The following is a 6,563-nucleotide window of genomic DNA, read 5'->3' as shown; positions in this document are numbered from 1 at the left end:
TCAAAGCCAGCCTCAACAACTTAGCAAGGCCCTGTCTCAAAATAAAATATAAAAAAGGGCAGGGGATATGGCTCATTGGTTAAGGATTCAGTTCCTGGTACCAAAAAAAAAAATCGATTCCTGGGTCCTTCACTGAACTGGAGCCCCAGCTGGTACAACAATTAGGAACTGATTATGCAGCTTTGTGCAGCCTATGAAGGGCCTTCACATCTTTGGTCCCCAGTGAGATGGACAGAACCAGAAGTTTCCCACCCATTCCACAGATACAGCAGGGGTCCCGGGGTCACGGCATCAGATGCAGATGCGAGACTCAAACCATCTTGGTGGAAGCATCTTTGGGGCCTGCCCTGCCTCTGGCTGGCCCAGCCCTGTTGGGTCCAAGCCCCATCCTGTGGCTGACAGTTGTTCCCCTTCCTGTCCCCAGATCCTGAAGTACATCCTCGGTCGTGAAATCAAGGAGAAGCCACTCCAGAGCCTGTCAAGAAAGTTTACTGACTGGGCGTATGGCCCTGTGTCGTCCTCACTGTATGACCTCACCAACGTGGACACCACAACAGACAATTCTGTGCTGGAGATAATCGTCTACAACACCAACATCCATCGATGTGTGTCTCCTGGGCAGTTGGGAGGGGCAGGGAGCTAGGGCAGGACCTCAGTCTGCCCACGGGAAGACCCAGACCGTTAGCTCCATGGTGCCTGGAGTCCCCAGGGCTTTCTCTCAGCAGCAGAATTAGACATGGAAGCAAGGGTTGGGGGCTGGGGAGACGCTGGGCTCCACTGTTCCTGGTCAGCCTCAGATTGCAGATCCTATTTGGTGAAGGGTCTCTGGGTTCCAGAATCCTGGGCAGTTTGGGGCATGTGTGTAGTCCATATGGCCTGGCTTGGAATCCTCTCTCCTCCCAAACCTGGTTCTACATGAAGGTCAGGCAGTGCATGGCTTCCTGGAGGAGGTTGGAGCAGGAGATTAGTGAAACTGGACGTGAAGAGAGAGGATCAGACCTGAGAGGTTTTCAGCTCTTGGGAGAAGGGAGGCAGCAGGCTGAGGCTCCATTCTTCATATTTTACCAAGTCTTGCTTCCCAGAGCCTGCCTTGTCTAAGGAGTCCTGGAGCCTTGCAGCAGCCTGGTTGGTAGGGCAGGGATTGTTATTATTTTATAGATGAGGAGATTGAGGCACAGAGAGAGTCAAGGGCTGTCCTAAGGACACACAGTGCAGTGGGGGATTAGCAGTAGAACCCCTTTCTAGCCCTCCCTCCCTGCTGTGCAGCAGATCCCCCTGCTGGAAACCCCACTCTCCTAGAGCATTTAACTGCCACATGCATACTTTAGGAAGGATCCCATGTGCCAGAAACTACCTTTTCAACATTTTCAGCCAAACCAGTCCATTGGGCATAATGACTGGTCTCTTCAACCAGGGGCCCCAGAGTTCATGATGGGCTCTTTGAAAGTGGTCCTTCCCTGTTGCTTCATCTCCATGGTGACTGGTGGTGTTATTGCCCCAGAATGGGCATGAGATGCTGACCCTGAAGCCTCTGCACATGCTGTTGCTCATAAAGTAGAAGAAATCTGCCAAGTACATGTTCTTCCTGTCCTTCTACTTTTATTTCTTCTACAACATCACCCTGACTCATCTTTTGCTAAAGTCCCTGGGAGGAGGGTATGTGGGGCCTTGGGGGTGGATGGGGAGGTCAGACATGGAGGAGTCTGAGCTGTCCCTGGGAAGATGGGGAAACTGAGGTCCACAGAGGCTTAGAGATTTTTGGTGGGAGTCACCTTCAAAGCTTCCAGGGAACTGAACGGGTCTTTAGAACTTAGGAGGGCTAAGCTCCAGGTATTTAGCCCCAGGGGAACTCATATTGGGGAACAGTTGGGGAATTAGGAGCCCCAGGCCCTGTCTAGGCTTCCAATCTGAATCTAGAATGCATTGGGTGTTTCTCTGTGAGGGCCACAGGAGGTGGGAGGAGGGTGTGGTCACTTGGCCAAACTTCCCCACTACTCCAGGCCTTGGTTTCCCACCTAACACCAGAGCACAGCCTGCCTTTATTGATTGTGTTAGGAGGCCCTGCTGAGTGTCTGGTGATGGATGGGTTCTGGGAGGGATGAATGCCACGGGGCATGTGGAGGAGTCGCACAGATTGGCTCATCCTGCTCACTGTGGAGTTCTGGTTCCCACCAAGGGTAGGGAAGGCAGGGGCAGGGGCCTTCCATTCGCTCTCAGGCTCTCTACAGAGATGGTGTTCCAGGCTGGCTTCTGGTCCAGCTTGAGGGTTGTGTGTGTCGTGGCCCCTGGAGTTGGTGCTGCCCACCCTCCTCACTTTTCTCCTCCCCCCTCCTCACTTTCCCCCACAGGCCCTCCCACACCCCTTGGCCCTGACGCACAAGATGGGGTGGCTGTAGCTGTTGGAGAGGATGTTCGTGCTTATATGGGCCACATGCATCTCTGTGAAAGAGGTGAGTGAGCTTCTGAGCCTTTCCAGACTGTTCTGTGAGGCAGGCAGGGTGAGGGCAGGCCTGCTGCCACCCTGCCCTACTCTGCCATTCCTGATGGGCATGTGGGGAGGAATTTCCCTTCCAAGCCTTAGATCCCAAGTTAAAACACGGGAATAAGTGAATAAGGCAGACCTGGTCTACCTACTTCATTCCCTCTGTCCCCCTGTCCAACTATACACCCTTTATCTCTTTCTAGCCACTCAGTGAGCATCCACCTCTCCCTGTCCTCACCCATCATCCCCCACCCACCTGCTCTCAGCCACCCAGCCACTCATTCATGCATCCATGTACCTATGGTACCTTACTCACCATCCTTCAATCCTCTATCCAAGCATCCTTCCATCTATTTATCCATGCATACATGTATCCATCCATGCATCCATCCATTCATTCATTCATCCATCTACCCATCCATTTATCCATCCAGCCATCCACCCATCCATTCATCCATCTAAGCAATTAATCAACAGGTATATTCTGAGCATCTTCTACATGTGAGGACTTGGGTGGTAAGGACAGAGTTTACCCTCTTTGGGTTCACAGTTTGGTAGGAGATAGATCATGGGCACAGACATCTAGATTTTAAAGTAGACAGAAAAGTGCCCTAAGTTGGGTTCTGACCAGTGCTCAGAAGAAGGGATTTTTATCTAGGGATGGGGGCGGGAGGAAAGCTTTAAGACAATGAAAGCACTCAGGCTGGTAGGGTAGGGTGCGATACAAGGACGTGGGGACAGGATCACACAGAGTAGTTGTGGGAAACAGCATGAACAAAAGCTCAGAGGTGGAAAGCTAGGCCTTTTTTGGAGAATGGAACTGTCGTGATTATGTAACTTTGCAGGTTCTCCGGTGAGGATGGGGGCCAGGAGTTAGAGAGGTAAGAAGATCTGAAGATGCAAGCCTCCTTACTGTGGGGCCACCTACATGTCCCTCCCCTGGGTTCTGACTTTGCACACTCACCTCTCATGGAGTCTCAGTCCTAGGGTGAACTCTCTCCCTGAAGTCCTCCAGTGAGCGGCATGCAGAGGACAAATTTTTCTTTCCCTTTATCCCTAGGGTAGCACCATCTTCCTGCTGAGACCCTCGAATCTGCAGTCCATCCTGTCAGATGCCTGGTTTCACTTTGTCTTGTAAGTACGTCTTTCCTCTTGGTCACATCTCAAAGGCAGGGCTCAAGTCCTCTGTTGTGGCTGTCATGTCCCTCTGGAGTAGCTACTCCACCATTTCACCATGTCCAGGCCTTCTGCCATGGTTACATCCCAGGGATCCCTTCTCTTGCATCTAGTAAGAAGGGCACACAGATGTGCCACATAACTGTGGAGCAGATCAGAAACCCTTAGGACAGCACCTACCATCTGATGAGAGTGATGGCTGACTCTGTCCACTCTGTCACTGAGCCTCAGGTGGCAGGCAGCATAGAGAAAGCATGAAAAGGCGTACCGGTTCTGCTGTCTTATTTACAAAGTGATATTCCAGGGCAGCCCCTCCTAGTTGCTGGGACCTCAAAGTCGCCATCTGGGACCTTAGCAGATCAGGACTGGAAGGCACCTGAGAAATTACTGAGTCTCATGTACAGATCCCCTGAAGCTCCCAGAGCTAGGAACTGAGTCACCAGCAGTCACATGGCACTTCAGTGACACTCCAGTAGAAGTCCCAGCTCACTAGTCATTTTACTCCCAACTGATGCATACTTGATGGCCACAGGGCCCCAGGCAGAAAGCCCAGCTCAGCAGCCTCTCTGAATGAGGTCAAGTGCAGCTAACATCAAAGGCTCATGTGACCTTTGTCACTAAATGAACAGAGGCTGATTCAGCTTTACTGCCATGGTAATGGGATAGAATCTGCAGCTTGGAATGAAGAATGCTAAGCTCCTCAGACTGGAGTCTCTCTTCTGAGCTTTTAAGAGACTGGGTCTATGGGACCTTGAATCTGGGCCTAATGCTTCCAAATATCTACGTATTTTATTAAGTATGCACCTGCCTTCCAGAGACATGAACCCAGTTCTTTATCCCTGTGGGCAAATGGGATACCCAGATACTGCAGTAAAATGGATGGGCCAGGTGCAATACTGCTCCACATGCAAGTTGCATACACATCTGTCATCTTTGAAGAAGCATGATTCCAGAGAAGAATGTATTTATACAACTATTTTCAGTGCTTTGTCCTGTTCTTGTGCTTCTTTTTAAAATTTTTTTTGTTTTATGTTGTTGATGGATCTTTATATAATTTATTTATGTGGTACTGAGAATTGAACCCAGTGCCTCACACACGCTAGCAAGCACTCTACTACTGAGCCACAACCCCAGACTCCTTCTTCTGCTTCATAATTGTTTTGTTAGCATAGAGAAAGATGGAGACATTCTTCCTCATTTCATTCCCAAATGCAGTTGATCAATCAGACTTTTTTTTCCTCCACCCTGCCAGAAAAACACACTTGCTGAGTCTTAATTTTGTTTAGACATTTTATAATTATGTAAAAATGTCAGATGTTATAAGCAAGAGAGTGTTTTCAACCTGATGTTGGCAAAGTATATGCACTATTTATGAGTGTATTGTCTTATATTGTGGTATTTATTGTACCTTAAGAATATAATTATAAAGTACACATAAAAGTTACAATCAACCATTTTTAAGGGTACAGCTCAAAGTTGTGAAGTACATTCAGCTGGTTGTACAATCAATCTTGCAAAACTGAAACTCTGTACCTAGTAAACAATAATTTTCTTTTCCCCCAACACCTTGGCCACCATCTTTCTATTTTCCATCTCTGTAAATTTGATTAGTCTGAATACTTTATGTAAATGGAATTATATAGGATTTGTCCATACATCTAAACTCCAGCATTGTAGAAGACATCATTACATGCAAGTCAGGGCCAATCGTGGCCTGGTTGTGATTGACAGGGATTTTAAAAAAAAAAAAAATACAGCAGGGATGATGGTGCACACCCACCATAATTCGAGTGGCAGAGACAGGAGGATCGCAAGTTCAAAACAAGTTAGCAAGTTAGTGAGGCCCTAAGTAACTCAATGAGACCATGTCTCTAAATAAAATACAAAAAAAATGGCTGAGGATGTGGTTCAGTAGTTGAGTGCCCTTGGGTTCAATTCCCAGTGTGTGTGTGTGTGTGTGTGTGTGTGTGTGTATATATATATATATATATATATATATATATATATATATATATATATATCCTTCCTATCTAACAGAATTTTCATGAGGAGGATATGAGAAAATGAGTATGAAAGAGCTGATACTGTTACTATATTTATTGCCCATCAGCCCAACTCATGTGTATGAGCATTTTTCATTCTTTTTAGTATTTTATAAAAATGATTATTCTCAACTTGATTCTCCCCACACTGCCTTATCTTCATGGGTGTGAGACATGAGACCAATTTAAAATTAAGTGAAATATGGCATTTAGTGAATTACTTACTTGATTTAGGTGATTCCCAGAATATCTTCCTTCACTGTGGCAAGTCTTCTTGAGGGGCCAAGAAAAGGCCACTATGCCAGGCACAGGTGACACATTAAATATCGTAAAATGTTTTATAATATGTAACTAAGGTGGCTCTAATATTTTTCTTTCTAAATTTTACTTTATATTAATTATATGTTAATCATAGCAATCCCCTATAGATCCCAGTTTTGTTTTTTGGTTTTTTTTTTTTTTTTTTTTTTAGGGGGAGGTTACATTACTAATCAAGTCCCTGTTCTTTTTCTCAGCTAAAAGAGGAAATACCAATCCTGTTTTTCAGTTTGATGGGGTGTAAAATCCTGGGCTGTGCCATTCACTTTGCAGTTTAGGGGATTACAGCCCTGCTTCCCTGGAGTTGTGTACTGTGTGACCCAGGAAGCCTTATGTGGCAGCCCTGGGTGAAATACTCCATAGAGAGCCTCCAAGTCATTGATCTGATGTGTTAAGGAACTATTATTTGCCCAGTACTGGACTTTGTGTGTCTGTGTTGGGGTGGGGGTTATAAAGAAGGTCTCTATGGGTAAGTTATGAGTCTCTTTTGAAGGCAATATATGTGGAAATACAGGGGTATTAAAAGGTTTGGGGAGTCCCTAAGC

General features: G+C 46.7%; 1 long non-coding RNA gene across 2 annotated transcripts; it reads right to left on the bottom strand.

Annotated features, from left to right (window-relative positions):
- Positions 1 to 473: 473 nt before the first annotated feature.
- LOC144376142 (uncharacterized) lies at positions 474 to 4,284 on the bottom strand. 2 transcript variants are annotated; one of them, XR_013436268.1, is made up of 2 exons: positions 3,447 to 4,284; positions 474 to 1,122 (listed from the first exon to the last, which is right to left on the bottom strand). It is a non-coding gene; the product is annotated as an uncharacterized LOC144376142 (long non-coding RNA). The 2 variants fall into 2 exon arrangements; XR_013436269.1 differs by having other exon boundaries at positions 474 to 941.
- Positions 4,285 to 6,563: the final 2,279 nt, after the last annotated feature.

Source organism: Ictidomys tridecemlineatus, chromosome 3, assembly GCF_052094955.1.
Source record: "Ictidomys tridecemlineatus isolate mIctTri1 chromosome 3, mIctTri1.hap1, whole genome shotgun sequence".
Lineage (NCBI taxonomy): Eukaryota > Metazoa > Chordata > Mammalia > Rodentia > Sciuridae > Ictidomys > Ictidomys tridecemlineatus.
Note: the sequence above shows the minus strand (reverse complement) of the source record. Positions and strands in the feature narration are given on the sequence as shown.